A 19820-nucleotide genomic window follows, 5' to 3' on the forward strand; every position below is an offset into this window, starting at 1 on the left:
GGCATTAAAGTTTAAAGTTTTTGAATAACGAAAATGTGTATACCCGAACAAGTTGTTCGTAACAGCCAAAAAGAATCGAGATAGATATAAATATAGACAAACGTATACATAAATGCTCAGAATGACAACAAAAACTAGATTAGGCGGTGACTTTCGGTCCGCCCGTCTGTGCGCATGGTAACTCAATAAAACTTGAGATATCTTAACGAAACTTGGTACGTGTACTTCTTTTGAGCGTAGGACGGATGGTATTGAAAATGGGCAATAAACACGCCTACCTCCCATAAAACGGTAGTTTCAGATATAGAAAAACTGCGATATTTAAGTAACTACTGAAGCTTATTCACTCACAATTGATGTTTGCAATCACTTTTAGGCGGAAAATAAGAATATTATAAATTTTTGGGACATGGGTAACTGCTTCACCAATTTCTCCCAAACTTGGCACAGTTCTTGGTCTTGGTAAAACATACCAAACAGCTGAACATTTTTAAAATCCGACAATAACCACGCCTACATCTCATATAACAGTAATTTATGGAAATAAGAAATCTTCGATAAATCAGTCAATACAGAAGCTAATTTGTTCATAACTTATGTTTGCAATAACTCGTTTACAAAAAATACGCTTATAATTACGGCCACTTTTCATATAGCGGTAAATTCTAGAAATGCTTGAAACTTCGATATTTCGAAATTTAAGGACGCTAATTTACTCCATATTTGATACTCACAAAAATCCCTTATTTTTATATGTTTTTTGATCACTGAATCTAAATCCGACGTCCATTCAACCCCATCACGTCAAAGTTGTTCATAACCTTTTATTAGTTTTTCCGCGAGTGGGGTGACAGGGTTGAATTTTGTAAAATAAGCGTGGTACCGCCCACTTATAACTTATAAGTTGATCCCAATAAGTCTAACTGAGCATAATATCAAAATTATTAGAAATAGGGGTAAAACCACTCTGCTTACCATGTAACGGTAGTTTTCAGAAAGGTGAAAACCTATATTTAATACGTGCGCGGGTATTTAATGTTCGGCTTCGCCCGAACTTAGACTTTTTACTTGTTATTATACATATTATTAGTGCTTAAAGGTACGTTCTCATTCACGTAGTTAGTGAGTTATTTCGTTAAGTACTTAGGTGAGCAGAATAAGACCTGAACATCTTTTGTATCTCTAAAGAGAGTTCCTTACCGAATATGCCCAATATAACTTTAGCTTCCTTAGTGAATCTTAAAATGACTTTAATAAACCTCTGGAACCATGCACAGCGTTGCCAAAAAATCTGAAATTGTCCAGAGTATTTTCAAAAATCGTATCTTTGGTACCCAAATCGTCATTTCGATGAAGTACAAAAATGTTTTTATTGTGTAAGTATGTATATTTTCATTGAAGCCATGCGGCTGATTATGTTTTTCTGTAATTGAATACATTTTCAAAATGAGATAAATTAAAATAATTATCCAAAAGAAAGCGCAATTCATGGACTTTAAAACGGTCTTCAGTTATAAAAAAAAAATACATTTCTCGTGAGAAGTTATAAGAGTTCAAAGGAATGCTTATTGAAGATCCCAACTGCCATAGAAAAATGTGTATTTTTTAACATACTATTGAGGGATTCACAACGGTGTCGTTAGTTTCGTAATGTTGTATGTCGTACCTTTAAAAGCTTAAATAAATGTTTAGAGAACTTGAAACCACTTTGATGGTACCTTGCAAACCCCTTTAACATGTTTTTTAGGCGTTTAAAGTTTACGACATACAACAATACGACTCTTGTGAATACCCCATATATGTACTTGAGCTTGCTGTAGTAAAGTCCTCTTATTAAAACACAGAGTAAATATTCACATCAAATCATTAGCGTTCATTTTACTCACTAACTATGTGTCCTTAATAGTGACTCGTCCCACCCGTCACAAGCAAAACAAGTTTTTTTTTTTTTCAAATGTTATAATGCCATCAAAGCATAAAATGGACATTGAGAAAATCGCTATGAACGAAATATTTTTAGTTTGTCTCAAATAGGGAAACGAATCCAATAATTGAGAAAAGCGGGTATCATCGTTGTTCCACCCGTCACTCTTGGAAAATGTAAATTTTCTTTGTAAATTATAAAATTAAGTTATATACTTAATCAGCTTCGTATTCAATTGATATCTGATTTCAAGTGGTAACAGTTTGAAACTTTTCAAGTCAATGGTAAAAGAGAGTTTACTTAAAGTTTGAGCAAAAACGAATTAAAATGTCCAATCCGTCAGTTTGGAATGCCCCATTAATTAAATAAAAATGATCGGAATTCTTAAAAAGTCTAATATTATTTTCATTTTAAATCGACATGGATTTGGAAAAAAAAAATAGATTAAAGGTACATTGAATTCTGTTGCTCCCAAAAAAGTAGGAGTGCGATAATTTGATCAGTGTTGACTATTTTCCTTTTCCTTATTTAATGTTTATTAATTTTTTATAAAAGAATAGATCATTGTATAACATAAACCATACTAATTCAAATTTCAGATTTGCAAAATTTGTTCATAAATTATAAAAAATTAACAAATTTTCACCAAAATTTCAAGCCTTTTATTAAGAAATTTTTGAGGGGCATTATTTACATAAAGAAAGGAAAAGAATTTGATAGTAAAGTGGAATTGTACAATTTAAAGTTCATCATACGCCCTGTCAGACCTATTAAAAATGTTATATAATTCCCAATTTTTGGGACATACATACGTAAAATATTCTACATTCTACAGCATTGTAATACATATAGAATATTTCGCATTTCCAAAGTTTTAATGCACGATTTGGTAGCCTAAATACAAGTTTAGTTAAAACTTTAACTAAAACTCGGCAAATTTTGAAAACAATATTTTCCTTACACATACTAAAGATGCGCATTTTTAGTTATCATACCATTTTCAAAAAAAAAAAACCTAATTAAATTGAAAATATGCTTATTACTCGTCGAAACTAAAATACAAATTTTACGTAGAAGCTGAATTGAAAATATTCGTTCTCAAAACTAACCGCCCAATGCTGTGTTTTCTCGATAGATTATTTGTAAAGAAATTTTATCAAGATTTTTATATTTATAAAATAAAAAGCTCTACGATTTCCGCAAGAGGTGAACTGATATCCATATGAGTGGAACTGATTTCATTGTCACATATGAAAAATATGAATTTAAAAGCAAAAAGGGTTTTGACTGCCGTAGCCGAATAGATATAGATGTCGGCTATAAATTCTGTGTGTCGCAGGTTCAAATGCCGGCACTTGCAGTATTTAAATGATAGAATGACATATACAATACGAGTGCTTGCTTTATCAGCGATTTTTTGCTCCATTTAAGTTTAAACATTTAAAATTTTTTCACATGGCAATCCTACAGACAATTACGCATTTTCAATATTCCAGCCGAAAAGCCTTATATTTTCCTATACATAGGGATGCCCATTAAAAATTCCCTTTTTTAAAACTTATCCTATATGTAAACATACGGGAATGTTCTGAAATTCGAAACTTTGTAATCGACCCGATTTGCCAAATATTTTTTTATTATATCTGATGAAAAGAGGGAATATTCTAATTGAAAACCATAAAAGAAAAAGCAGCGATATGAAATAAATCATTTTAATACGAGACTTGCAAATTTTTGGGTTAAAAACCGTCGCCACCGTGATATTTTTTGTAAATGAAAATAAATGAAAGAATAGTAAATTTATGTAAACTCAACATAAAGTACTAAATTGTGAAACGGAACTTGTCTTACGATCGCATGCAAAATGACTTAGGTTTCCGCAACTAGAACACCTGTCAACACCATTCTCATTTTCCCTGCGATCAACTTGAGTGTTTTTAGTATATCATTCATCACGTCTAGTGTTTTTACTTGCACTCGATCAGCTTTATAGGCTTTTAAGAACGCAGCCGTTTCCTCTGCCTCGAAGGGGAATTCCTGCAGAGTCTTATTTGTGTATCATTTGTTTGTAGGTAGCGATTTTCCGGTTCCATCTGGTAAATCTGCTTCCTGAACTCGCTACCATAATAACGGTGACCATACGTACCGATTTTGGCGGTACAGTACCGATTTTTATAAAATTGTCCCGCTGATTATTTTTTTAAAGTCGGGACGTGGGAGTGTCCCGATTTTTCATGTTTGTACCGATTAAGTCCCGATTTTGAGTGTTTTCTTTTTAATTTAATAGGAGTCTACCTGTACACTGGCCCAACAACCATTTTTCTGACAAACGTGACTGCACTTTTGTCATATCAAATAACATAGAATATAGCAGAGCCGTGAACATAACTAGCATCCTTATTTTCTATGATCTTTGGTTATGTTGAATTCTGTAAAATTGATAGTCCTGCTATATTGCAATGTATCATTATTGCTTTAATTTTTTACAGTTGCGAACAACATTTTTTCCTTAAAAAACTGACCTAAAAGCTCAAAAAATTGGTGAAATTGATTTGTTATTAGGCCAATAAAAAAATTCTTAAAAATGGAAATTAACCAAAAAAAAAAACAACAGCCTAATGAGCAAGACTAAATAGCAGTATAATAGACAGTTACAGGCGGTCAGAGCGTAAGACCACTGGCTTTGTAATCCGAAGTCGCTGGTTCATATTGCAGTGACCACAATGAAGAAGTCTGATGACGAGATAAGTTGATCTCCGAAACAGCAGCAATAACTTATAACATTTGTGAACTGTTGTTGTTTTTCCACAATAATTTTTCATTAAAAAACGGCCCCAACCTCAATAAAATTTTTAAATAGAGTTTGTCAAGTTTGTTGTTTCTTAATTAAACGTTACTGACTTGAATTTGGCGACATTATGAAAAAGAATACTGATTTTCTTAAATAATTCCTTGATATGAAAAATAAAAGCTATATACATATAGCTGCGAGTAAAATAATTGCAGAAAATTTTAAAATTTTGTGGTTGGCACCTTATATTTATGTATTTGTGTTTAATAAGTTTCATTTAAAATATGTTTTTACCTTTATCGTAAATTACACAAATAAATGTTTCAAAGCTAGCACAAAGTTCAAAAACGAATCGAACTACCCAAAATGTTCATCAAATTTTCAATTCGATTTCTTAGAAATTGTTTGAGTATGCAGTTTTGTAGCCGATTCAATTTTAGTGCAAGTTTCCGGTCGTTAAAAATTACCGTTGATTTTTTAGAATTTTTTTTGTAGGGGGTGTTGCTCATTTTCTTCCATATAAAAATTCTTAAAAAACTAAAGATAATATTTACCGACTTGCAACCTTCACTTTAAGAAAACTAATTTGAAATATTTTAATTCTGATGAACATTTTTTGAAGTTAGATTCGTTTTTTTGAACTTTGCGCAAGCTTTGAAATCTTTATTTATGTCGTTTCTGTTAAATATTGAGCCATATTTTAAATTAAAATTATTACAAACAAATTAGTAAATATAGCTTGCACACAACATCATTTTAAAATTTTCTGCTATTATTTTAATCGCAGCTATATATTGGGTCGTATGAATAAAAAGAAGCACTTTTTCGTAAAATGAGAGCTTTAACTTCATTTATTTAAATAAAATTTAAGTAAAAGGTATGGAATTTTAAGAAAAAGCAATTGCTTAGTTTTAAATCATACAGCCCAATGTATTCATACATTTGCGGTAATTTTTCAAGCTTGTTTCCATTTGTGTCTTTTTATACCCGAGCGCACTTGTGCACAAGGGTATTATAACTTTGTTCACATAACGGTTGTTTGTAACAGGCAAAACGAATCGAGATAGATATAGACAAATGTATACATAAATGATCAGAATGAAAAGAGAAATCGATTAAGCGGTGACTGTCTGTCCGTCCGTCCGTCCGTCTGTGCACACGATAACTCGAGTAAAAATTGAGATATCTTAACGAAACTTGGTACGTGAACTTCTTTTGGGCGTGGGACGGATGGTATTGAAAATGGGCGAAATCGGATAATAACCACGCCTACCTCCCATATAACGGTAATTTTAAGAAATACGAAAAGTGCGATATTTTAGTAACTACTGAAGATAATTCACTCAAAATTGATACTTACAATGAGTTTCAGACGGAAAACATGAATATTATAAATTTTTGGAAAATGGGCGTAGCCACGCCCACTTATGGTTACATGTATATATCTTGGTAACCGCTGCACCAATTTCTTCCAAACTTGGCACAGTTATTGGCCTTCGCACAGCATACCAAATGGCCGAAAATTTTAAAAATCGGACAATAACCACGCCTACCTCCCATATAACGGTAATTTTCAGAAAAACGAAAACTGCGATATTTTAGTAACTACTGAAGATAATTCACTCAAAATTGATATTTGCAATGAGTTTTAGACGAAAAATAAGAATATTACAAAATTTTGGCAAATGGGCGTAGCCACGCCCACTTATGGTTACATGCGTATATCTTGGTAACCGCTACACCAATTTCTTCCAAACTTGGCACAGTTGTTGGTCCTGGTACAGCATACCAATTGGCCGAAAATTTCTAAAATCGGACAATAACCACGCCCACATCCCATATAACGGTAATTTCGAGAAATACAAAATCTTCGATAAATCAGTAAATATTGAAGCTAATTTATTCAAAATTGATGATTGCAACAATTCTTTACCAAGAAATACGTTTATGACAAAATTTTGGAAAAGGGGCGTAGCACCGCCCACTTGTGATCACATATATGTATCTCGCTAACCGTTCTAGCAATTTGTACCAAGCTCGGTATGGTTATTGTGCTTGCCACATAAAAGCAAACCGTTGAAAATTGTTGAAATCGGACTAAAATTTAGGCCGCTTTTCATATAACGGTAAATTTCAGATATGCTTGAAATTTCAATATTTCGAAATTTAAGGACGCTAATTTACTTAAAATGTATACACCCCGGCTTATCATGTAGCGGTAGCTTTCGGAAAGGTGGAAAACATATATTTAATACTTGCGCCGGGTATTTAATGTTCGGCTCCGCCCGAACTTAGACTTTCTTACTTGTTTTCACCAAGTTTGGTCCCCATAAAGGACTAGTGTTGCAAGCAACGCTTTTTCGGCAATTAGGGTGTTGTGCAGCTATTTATTGTGGTGAAAATTATTTAAGCACTGGAGAGATTTATTCACATGGAATTGGAGATAGGGCTGATAGATTTATTTTAAATAAATTGTGAATCTGCGAAAATATCTTTTCAGCAGATGAATATACTTTTTAACCTTTCTCCCGAAAATTTACATTTAGGCTCGAAAATATGCGAATGACATTCAAATATCGTCGCTTGGATGGAAAGTTGCCGGAAGCGTCATTTTGACAATTTGTGTTTTTTGGATATCTTCTTTAGTTTCCGAGTAACTGACTAAAATGTTTTCGGTTATTTGGTACAAATTGCGTTAGTATTGCTATCGTACTAAACTAATCAAAATCTTTCAAATAGAGTTATCTGTTCTTCTTTAGTTTCCGACATATTCAGCTTTATCATGAGTTTCAGTTTCTAGAACCGGGTCACTTTTTACTTTTCGTTTGCGTGTATTCACTACAGGTGGATGAAAAAACTGTTGGCGAAATATGGTTCGGGCGAAACTCACGATTAGGCTGATTAGTAAAAAGTATCGTTAATTTATAAAAATTGTTATCACATTTTGGCGTATATCATTGAAACTGACTGCAAATTTTTTGACAAATATCGTATTCGACAAAAATTTATTAAACTCAGAAATGGTTGACACTAAACTAAAAAAATAAAACAGTTTAAGAATTTCATGAACTAGTACATAGCATTCTCCGACACTTTGGAGAAAATCTGTAGTCTAGTTCCTGAGAAATTGCATTCCAAACTTCAATTGTGAGTTACCGAAAGTAACTTGTGACAATCTTTTATCCAGGCGACGATATAATATTTACCTAAAATATGCATCTAAAGAGATTATAATTGTCATTATTTTCGCAGTTGGAGTATATGCCAGACGAGTAACAGGTATACAAGTATACCTAAATTAGCGCTTGAGCTTGTATATTTATCTCTCTCTAACTCATTAATTCTATATACGTCAGCACCAACGCCCGACAAAGTTATGTCTGTATTTAATAATGGCCCTATGACAAAATATTCATGAAATGTATTCGTAGATTTTTATTTACTTTAATTTCATATATTAGTATTGAGATGAATGATTTTTACTTATTTTTCATTTAAGCTTAACCAACTTTTAGTTGCTCGGAGCTAATTTTGGAATGCTTCATGAAATATTTTCATAGACAGTAAATGCAACCCTGGGTGCATCTTTAACGAGCTGAAAAACCAAACAAATAAAAAAATTCCATCTGAACCAATATTCCCAAAAATTATAAAGCAAAACAAAAGCCATTTTTCCAATTTATGCACTGTTATTTTTATTATTGCAATAAAATTTCGCAGCTCTTCAAACATTTTCCACATTATGCTTTTAGGGCTAGTAGTTTCCGACCCCATTTGCTCGTTTTTTTTTCAGTTCTGAATTTAGGCTAGGCTTCATGGGAACTTACTGTGGGTGCAAACAGACCACATTTTGTAAATATGTACATATGTATACACTTCAACGGAATTGTGATATTTAATTTTATTTTATAATGAAAAATTAATTTAATGTGCAATTTTTTAAGTTTACTAGATGTAAGACAACTTTTAATTTTCTTTATATATTGCATGCTTTAGTTTTAATTCTGTTTAAGTTAAGTTGTAAATGTGAAAATAGGCCTCTTGGGCAACCGAGCACATTAAAAAAAAAATCGGTAACGCGCGTAAAAGCATACCTCACAAGTGGTGTGGAAAATGCAAGAACAAATATAAATGGAATAATTTTCGAAATTATGAAATGGTTATTGGTACTTCCCATCTCAAAGGGGATGATTAATTTGAACGTTATTTAAGCTGCCTTTATGTAAGCGTTTTGGCTAGTCGATATCTTAAGTAAATTTTCCAGTCGACAGAAACCGACCCGTGAAAAGGCAATTTCAGGAATTTTTTAATTTTCTTTTTTTTTTTTCGCTTGGGCGTCTTTTAGAGATGTGCCAAATTATATTGTCGCCTTAAATACAAAACAACAATTTCTTTAAGCCATCTTGTGCAGCAAATTGTTGATCTTATCCTCACGGCTACCGAAATCACCAACCTCAACGTAGTGATTAGCCTTCTTGCGCCAGCCTCGCGTTGATGTGTTGAGCTTGAATAGCAACAGGAAGTTGGGGGCTTTCTTGAAGTGAAGTGAATCAACGCACTGAATTTCGTGCGCTTCGCGAAATTTGCGTTCGATCACAAAGCAGAGATTGGGACACGCTTGACCATTGAACGTTTGTACATCAATTCACGAACTGATTTAAGATTTGGATAACCCCATATAGGCTTCGGCATACGTAGCATATTAATGGTTGCCTTGCTCAATTTGTTGAACACACCGTTTTAATGTGGCGAAGACAGAACTGTAAAACTACGCACTTTTTGTGCAACTTTGTTGATACCGCGGATGCGGATCACAAAAGCCAATTTGGATTTTTCAGGCCCGTCGAATTGGCCGCATTTCTTTGCCACACAGCGCTCCTCTATCTCACGGCGTCCATCACGGAGTTTTCTTGTTTGATATTTCTCAGCATGCACCAAGTTTTCACGTTTACGGAGTGCAATCACAGCAGAGCGCTTTAGTTTACATTTGATCAGGGTAGCAATTTGCTGACCTGCCCTTGCTGAACTGCAGCTTCGACTCGGGGACAGGAGGCAGCTTCCTGGAAGGTTGTCTGCCCTTTGCTTGCGGTTTCTTACCGGCCGTGATGGCAGTCCTCTTAACTTGTTACTTAGCACGTTGAAAAGGCGAAAAAAAGTTCGCCAAATGTTTGGAGCACATCGCAAATGAGCCACTCGATTTATAACATTTCTATAAACAATTTAATTAAATACTTTTTATACATAGATATGCTGCAACCATGCACTTACTTTCCCAAATTCCATTCTGCTTATCGGCATAATTTTCCAAATATGCCTGCTACTTCATTACTAATTACTCAATTTTCCAACTGCGCCTTCTTTGTTGGCTCGACATATCCTAAAAAGACATAAATTTACATTAAACAACAGAAATCGCAAAAATTAGCAAATAAAATACTCGCTTTGTTTTGTTTTGTTGTCAAATTTCTGAGAAATGTGAATTCACCACGATACAGAAAGAACAAGGACCAGGGATGTAATTTTAAGTAAACGTATTATTCAGGGGCAAGGCGCAGAGCGTTCGGGGCAGCAATATTAATTTGTATCAAATATAACATTAAACGGTGGTTCTAATACATTTTTTGATATTATTAACGAGAGTACATACATTATATGGTATTTCTTTCAAAAATTAATGTACTATATGAACTTTTTTTTCAAATATTTCTTAAGTTTCTTTCATGAGTGCTGAAAAGCAACCATGCGTGTAAGAAATTGTGTGCTACCTAAAATTTCATCTCTGGAAACTTTATCCCCATAAAGGACTTCACCACAGTTTTTTTACTGGATATACTGAGGGTGCATGCCACTGCGTATGAGCGACACTTAAATGCTTACAGGCAATTGAATGTGGCGCATGTTTGCACTAAGTAAATGCCGACAAACACACAACATAATACATATTAATTTGTGTTAAACTACATTTTATAACACCAAACTATGTGGCACACAAGTGCTAGAGACATCTGTTGTGTCATGCAATATTTTGTGCAATGCCAGCAACAAAAACAACAGTCAACAGCTGATGTAGCATCTAAAATGCTCCACAAAATTTATATCATTATTATGCGACAATGTTGCATTGGTGTATTGCGGCTATGCGGGCAAAGGATGCAAGCCATCACGCGGCGCCTTAATGTTTCTACGTTTTTTCACTCGTGAATGGACAACAAAAACAAAGTGATACCGAGTGACACATTGCAACGAAACACACACACACTCGCATAACCACTTGTGGGAACCATTTCTACGCCGTTATGTTGACAATCCGTTCTATATTTACTACTTCGGTATGTCCTTGTGTATTGCCTTGGTCATCAAGTTATGGTCTGCTGCAACTTTCGCTCGACTCTAACATTCAATGAGCACATTGTATTACCACTTTCATTTTACATAGGTTGGTCATTTTGCTATTGCCCTTGCCGCTATGCATATTGTGTTTGCGTGTGTGTTTGCAGGCTCTTCATCCTTATCGTTTAGTTCAGTAGGCACCATCATCACCGCTGCGGCCACTTGGGCCGGCAAATTTATCTTCATCTCATGCGGCTTTGCACGCTTTTGCCGTTCATTATTCGCCATACAAACTTGTGGTTGTTGTTATTTTAAGTCATGACCACACAAACTTGCTCAAATGCAACGCTAACTACCAACAACTCTGCAATTTCATACTTTCAAGAGTCAACTCAACTCAACTCGACTTCTAAGGCCACCGCATTTGATGTCAACGCCGTCGCTGAAGCTGTCCATATTTCGGCCTCCCTATAGAACTTTTCGTTTGCACTTTCATCTCCAGCCAGCAAATGTACATACATACACACATACAAACACTCTTACTGATATACAGTTAAATTGTCGCAACCACGGTTGCCACACACTTGGAGAAAATGTTACCAAAAATTTGAAAAAGATTACCATAAGTATTGAAAGCATTTTTTCTTTTGACATAAACAATGGGCGTTACTTACACCTTCGAGATTGTATTAAAGTTGCCTAGAAGTTTACATAGGTATATACTTACATGATTTCTGCACATGCCAAATCGATTAAATACACTTTTTGAAAAATCCTAAACTTAAGTGTCAAAGTTTATAATAACTTGATGTTGAATTTATAATATAAAGGGTATTTAAAAAAATATAATGTACATTATTTGATGGCATCTCTCACGTTTATTAATGGAGTCAATTGATTTGTAATGCACGTGTGAGTAACAACCTTTCATTCCCATATTTCATACAAAAAATAAAAACAGTGCGCATTCTCATTTGATCATTCATAACTGTTTTATTTATCTTTGTTAGTAGCTAGTTTTTTTTTTTTTTTTTTCTGACCTTAGCTCCTTATGGCACATATCTTTGTACATATCGCCTATAACTCACAATTTCGTATGTATCCTCAAAAACAAATTCATTCCGTAAGAAATTTGCTACGTGTATGTAACTTTGCCGCATATATCGTAAAATATTTTAGGGTTTTTAGGCATTTAGTCTAAAAGATACCAAATGAGATCGGAAGTTACCAAATTACCAAAGGGAATAAAAGTTACCAATTTTTGTAACATTTTACCCAAGTGGCAACCGTGGTCGCAACGCCACTAAACTTCAGTGCAATTCAAGCTAACACAGTGCGCTTCAATTCCGTTTAGATCAGTTCAGTGCGGTCCGATGGCTAAACGACACGAAAAGACAAAAATAACAACAAACAAGACATTGAAAGCAGTGACGGCGGTTCATCGAGTTCTTTTCATTGCGTCCGAAACTGCAGTGCAAAGCTCACTTGACTGCTACCCTTCGCCTTTCCTCCAACCGACCTTTATGCCTGGCATTCAGCCTGGATTGTTCGACTGCTCGTACGGCTGCAGTGCATTCATAATTCTGCTTGAATTTATGTACACTAAACTGTTATTTATGATGCGCTTCTAGCATTTTTGGTCAATCGCAAGTGGATGCACTCGTACGAACATATGTACATATGTATATTCTCCATAGATGCCTCTACCAACACTTGTATTTAAGGATGTGGATATGTAGGCATACATAAATATGTGCATGTGTTTTCTCACCGAGATGAAGTAATCAAATTGAATGAATGCTGCAAAATTCTTTATAAATAAACTGCATTGCATCGTTCGCATTTTCTATTTCTCAAGAATTTTATCATCGTGACTCAGTCCTCTTTCTTTTATGCCTTCAACTTGCAGTACTCTTTATGTCATCGAATTTTCGTGAGGGCACAATTATTGCCTAATAAGGTTTTCTTTTGGAGCACGATGAATATGCCGCATGAGTGCCATAAGTTTCTTTAAGGGTAAAATTTCAGCACACAATTGAATTTTCTAGTTTATTTGATAAAATTTAAAAGGTCGGTCAGCAAAATGAGAATGAAATCATACGCTTCAATTTACTTATGTGCTTTCATAGGAGAAATTGTGGATAATAACACTGCACGACCTTTTTCTGGGTAATTGATGAAACCAAGTTTTTCTGAAAGCATGAATAGTACATATGTCCCAAAACGCGGACTGTTACATTACATTTTGGCTCACACTGATTTTTAAATACCGCTGAAACTCGCGAGAATACAATTTTCGGATAATTTTTCTTTTTGCATCTGAAAGCATAAGTATGTGGCATTATTTAATACATACAAACATATATTGTAACTCCTGTGGTTTAGGAGTTATGAATTTTTCAACAGTGGACTGTTGCATTACAATTTTTGGAAGTACTTTTTAAAGTTGCTTTATATTATTGAAAAAGTCTGCTCTCCTAATATAATGTTTTCAAAAGTTGGTACACAGTTTCCTAGCTTCAGGATGGAATTCAAGAACTACGTATTAATTGAACTGATAAAATTAATTTTGAGGCCAATATTTGTAAAAAATAGTCGGACTGGTACGTTACAGAAAAAGACTGTTACGTTACCTGTGCGATATACGTGTAGCGATAGGATTATAATTAGGTATTTAAATCGCTTTTAGTGTGTTTTATGCAATAAGTAGCATGAATTCAGTAGTCTTACGATGTGAAAAGTAATTCAAAGAAATTAAGAACATGATAATTATGAATACAGATTGCAAAGTTTCTGATGCTGTGCAGCCGTAGGTCGTTTCCGAAGTAATTTTCTGCGTAGAACTCGAACTCGATCTTAGAATTGCGCCAAGTTGTTGAGTTTTTCGCGTTTAATTTCACGAAAAACGGCTTTAATGGCTTATTTTGTTTGCTCTATGCTATTTAGTACTATTCTTACCCTTCAAATGTTAGATTCGAGGACTCGGCATTTTGTTAAATAATAGTAGTACTAGAAAAATAGCCGAAATAATTCCAATACATTTTTTATTATTTAATCGGAAAATCTTCCTCTTTCCGCTTCTTATTTCACTTCTCTTGACTTCATTCCGTTTGAAATAATATAATTCTCGCGTTTTTTATTTTTCTACGTAATTCTTATCTTCTCAGTTTATATAAGTTAGAAAAAATAACAGTTTTAACTATGGGACAATAACACGTTGAATAGCTTCCAATGTTGCTTGTAAAATGAGCCCTATCTTTAACTAAATAGGAAAAAAGGTTACCTAAAAATTAAATTAGTTCAAAAGACTGTTACGTTACAAATAGCTTTCCACCGAAAACATATTGGTAGTGAAGAGTATGTGGAACTATTTTATTTTCCTGTGAAAGAAGGCCGAAAATGCTCGAAGAAAACTATATTTTTCCTTTTTTTAATTTGGTGGATTCCGCGCCAAAAAACTTTTTAATATTTTGGACTGTTACATTACATTAAAAAATACTGCCGACTTGATTTTTATATAGAAAACTAATCGCTGATTTTTTGTCGAATACCTTTTTTTATTAACTTCAAAATAATACAAGGCAAGCGAAGAGAGGCAAGTATAATGCAAAAAAGTGGTGGACCTTAAATATAAACTACCATTTAGTTTCATGTTGTGCTTTTTTAATTTTCGTTTATTTAAAGGTGTCTCAAGAATAAGTGAATTTTCATGTTTTAGAGAAGGAGATTCGCGTTAATATTGATGTTGTCCGATACCTTAGAATATGTATGACCCAGATATAATCCAAAATCTGCGAAACCTGAGAAAAAAAATTTTCCCCTTGGTTTCGTTTTCGGCGATTTGGGCCATATGTATATAGAAAAGTAATTGCTTAGTTTTCCTAGGTTGGCAATTTTAAGCATTGTTTTTCATTTTGAAGTTGGTGGTCGCACAGCAGCATTTTAAACAATTTAAGGTGATTAAAATGCAAATATTTATAAATTCAAAAGACCTTTTTTAGCTCTAACGTGCGCTTAACCCTTAATTAGGCGCATAAAGAAACTCACACAATTAGTCGCATGGGATCCCAGTGACCCCAATAAATGTGCTGAAAAAAGAGTTTTAGAAATAAAAAAAATCAAGTGTGTGTTATCAAAAATATTAAAGGACTCTATTCTCGTAAACTAGAAAAAAAAAAAAAACTTAAAAAAGATACAAACTTTCCTCTTCAAAAAAATAATACGTAAGTGGTCGCATTGGGTCAGGCATTAAGAGAGTGGGACAGATGTGTACACGTAGGGGTGCAAACGATGCATCGATATTTTTGAAACATCGATAATATCGGTTCAAAATTCGATATTTGCCATCGATGTTTACAACTGGCTAAAATCGCTAAATTGACGATACATCGATGCCAGTTTCAGCGATGTTTTAACGTCGACTTCAGTTTGACTCAGACTTAAATTCCACTTACCCATTATGCTCCTAAAATTTTTTGACTGGCCATGAATTTTTATTACTTATTCTTTTGGGGAACATTCAGAAGTTCCGGGTTTACTCGTACCTTTCGATATTAAAAATGCTTACTTAATCATTAAAAAAGAGCTGGGTTCCCGTTAAAATTTCATCGAAGTTGGGCCTTGGAACTTTGGTCTCAGCGAACTTACTACGGGGTGCATTTTTATTCTATTTATAGTAAGAGCAGAAGAATGGTAAATACATACAGGGAAATACATCCATATGTAAGCATTTTTCTAATTAAATTACAGAGAGTTGTAATTGAACATTTTTAAATTTTCCTGTTAATGTGACTACAACCTAACAAATTGTGAAACATCGGAAATCATCGATATATCGATGTTTTTCTGGCGATGTATTTTAGCATCGATGTTCATTTTTCCGATGCATCGAAACATCGAAGTATCGATGTTACCCTCCAAAATTTGCATCCCTATGTACACGCTGATGTTCTGGCCGTGACTAGTTTACGTACCCCGCGGGGAGTTAGGAAGCTAGAAAGAGGGCGAGCACACTCTAAACACTCCAAGACATTTTTTTTTCAACTTGAAATGGCCTTGACCCCATGCGCCTAATTAAGGCTTAAATGTAAAAAAACATGGAAGGAACTTGAAGGAAACAATGTGCAAGCAATGTTTCTCAACAAGTGTACCCAGCAGCCGGCAACTCCAAGAAAGATCTCTTGATGGTATAAATATTTGCAAATCAATCACTTTTAATTGTTTTATATGCTGCTCTACGACCACAAACTTTAATTTGAAAAAAAAGCTTAAAATCGCCGCTGAGCGGTTAGAAGTGCGTACTACCATTCCGCAGGACCTGGGTACGAGCTCTGCTCCGGTCAACTTTTACAATTAGAAAAAGTTTTTTGCAAGAGGAAAAATATGGTTATCGTTATTAATGGTATTATTGATAAGAGTGTTAGAAATATCAATTTAATAATATTTACTACTTTCTAATATTTACACTTTAACAAATAATTCTTATTGGCAGTTGATTACTTATAGATGTAGTTGTTTCAGCCTGTTACAACAGAAAATATTTTTTCCATTCTTTAAGAAATTCATATGTATGTATAAGTTGCGGATTTTATTGCTAATACATATTCGCAATAAAAAACAATCGATTTCTTAAGACGCTATAAAGAATTCGTTCTCAACACAGAATGTGTATGCTCATAGCCAGGGAACGGATTTTATGGAAATTGCCATTTTCTGCTAAATAGATAGAGTATATTCCTTTAAGAATGTCCACGATTTTCTTCTCCAATTAGTGGTGTGCATCTTTATGTTATAACCAGGGCCGAAGAAAATATGCAAGAAAAAAACCAGGCCCTAATAGCTACATTTGTAAATATGCTCGAAAAAACAACAACAAAATTTAAGTAAAGTGCTACAGATTTTAACAATTTACAATTTTTGTGAGACGAAATTAGAAATGTTTGATATTTTAGAGACCAAATAATTAAAAACAAAACAATCAAATCAACTGCTCTACTGATACTACCTGTTCAGTGTGCCGGTTTTCAAAGTTTGTAAAGAGAAAATATATTCATTAGGCTAAATTACGCAAAAAAAATATTGCTAATCGTATGAAGGATTGTATTTTCAACATGAGAAACTGCTAATTAGAAGGCTACCTTGAGAATATTGTAAAAGTAAAGAAATTCTGCAAGATGAAAGGGAAGTGGAACACTTCAAAGGTAAGCTTTGCAATTTCGCTCGTTCCCGATGATATTTATTCACTGCAATGTGCTTCAAAAGTTGTATTTTCATCGTGTTTCCCTGCCTAGGAATGCTTGTAATAAATTTCGTGGCGTAAAAATCTCGAACACAAAGTACAAATTCATGAAAATGTGTTATGTTGCAATTGAATAAACTCGAAATCAAATATAACGTCCTCAATGTTTCTGAAGGAAAAGCATCCCTCATCTGCCGATGAATTAGTCAAACTTTTCGCTGAATTTTTCAGTGCCAACTTTGTGACTCAACTTCACGATGGCCTAGATAGTGCTTATTTTTTGGACTCTCCATTGTGTTTAAGTAGTTTGTGTGTCTCTGAGAGTGATGTTGAACAGGCAGTCGCAGTGCCTAAGGCCTCCACACAAACCGATGTTGATGGCATCTTCTTCTCTTTCACCTTCTCTTTTAAAAAACTGCTGTGCTCTTATAAAACCGCTGACGCTTATTTTTAATAAATCGCTTTCAACCGGGACATATCTTCAAGATTCGAAAAAAAAACACATATTACACCAGTCATCAAAAGTGGAATTAAGAACGATGTTTCAAATCATAGACCAATAACGAAGTTGACAACTATTGCTAAACTATTTAAGTCTGTTGTTAAAGTTAAGCTAGATTTTGCTGTTTCAAGTCTAATTTCCCCGTCTCAGCATGGTGAAAGGAAGATCTACTGTATCAAACTTCGCCATTTTTACTGAGGATTGTCTCGCTAACCTTGAGGCCGGACTCCAGGTGTACACCATCTATACAGACTTTGCGAAAGAGTTCGACAGGGTTTCTCACAGAATTTTACTTAACAAATTAGCAGCTTTAGGATTTCATTCTACTTTTCTCAAATGGATTGGGTCGTTCCTATCTGGTAGGTGTAGTACAGTCGTTCTTAATAACATCACTTCACATCCATTTCGTGTAACGTCAGGAGTTCCACAAGGTAGTGTTTTAGGACCGCATCTTTTCGTCATCTTCATTAATGACGTAAGTACTTCCTTTTTACACTCCAAATTCCTGCTTTATGCGGATGATCTCAAAATCTATTCTATTATTTCGAAAGCTGGGGACTCAGTCTTTCTTCAATCTGATATTGATAGGGTACACTATTGGTGTGTGAATAATCGGCTATATACAAATGTTAAAAAATGTTCCCAAATAGTTTTTTCAAAAAAGTGTAACACCATAAAGCCGTCTTATTACATTTCTGGTTCAAACCTAGAGTCAGTTACTCAAGTTAAGGACTTAGGAGTGTTTTTTGACAATAAATTCCTCTTTACATATCATATAAATTATATAGTGGCCATTGGATACGCTGTGCTTGCTTTTGTAAGCCGAAACAGTGCTTAGTTTTCTGGTCCCTATACACTCAAGAGGCTGTATATAGCTTTTGTTAGATCTCGTGTAGAATATGCGGTCGCTGAGTTTCGAAAAGCCTCTTCCTTCATATAACTCACGTTGCCTCTCAGTCAATTGATGTATTCATTAACTGAATAAATAAATAAATATTTATGTGCTCATTTCACAAAAGATCGAAAAATACATATGGGCAAATCTAAAAAATAGGTACACTTTCAAACAAAAAATTTTAATTTTTAAATTTGTGAGCACACCTATGTTTTATATATCATTTTATTCGTAATCTCTTAATAAATCTATTAATATAAGTGTAATTCATATTCATCGAGTGCTTCAAAAGTTAGACGAGGAATAATCATGAAATAGAAAACAAAAGAATAAGCTGGGTTGAAATTACGCTGTTCAAGTTGTAAACTTTGAGGAGAGTTTTTGGAAGTTGAACTCACTTAATTGGGATGTTCTAAATTCAATGGCATGCCCTGTTTTACCAGATTGGCTCCGGTTTTCGAGATAACGGTACTTGAACATTTGATTAAATTTTAACTATTTTATAAATAACTCCCTCAATTTTGAAGTTATTTTACTAAAATTTTGCACATAACAGTTTTTTAATATTACCTTAATTATTCCTTAAAATTATCGAAATAGGTTAACATTAACATATAGCTCCAATACAACTGATTACTCAGATATGTGTTTTTGCGCAATAACTCTAACTTCATATCTGAATAATAAATTGTATGCGTGCTATATGTTAAATTGAACCTATACTAAATTTTAACCTGTTTAATTGAAGGAGTTATAACGCAAAACAACGTCTCAGATCAATCAGTTGTATGGGAGCTAGATGTTTTAGTGATGTTTTTTACGAAATAGTTAAGGTAATATTAAAAAACGGTTATGTGCAAAATTTTAGTAAAATATCTTCAAAACCCAGGGACTTTTTTTGTAAAATAGTTAAAATTTAAGGAAAGTTTCAAGTACCGCTATCTCGAAAAGTGGAGCCAATAGGCAATAGGGTAAAACTTAGGACGCCATTGAATTCAGAAGGCTCCAACTAAGTAAGAGCAACTATCAGAACATTTGTCGAAAAAAAGTTGCTTTGATACCACTCTCGAAATATTCTGACTAAAAGAAGTAGCATCATTAAGAGTAGTAAATCAGGGTTTTTACACACTTCTAGAGATA

This window comes from Rhagoletis pomonella, unplaced genomic scaffold, assembly GCF_013731165.1.
Source record: "Rhagoletis pomonella isolate Grant_MI unplaced genomic scaffold, Rhpom_1.0 Rhpom_scaffold_00005, whole genome shotgun sequence".
NCBI classification, from domain to species: Eukaryota; Metazoa; Arthropoda; class Insecta; order Diptera; family Tephritidae; genus Rhagoletis; species Rhagoletis pomonella.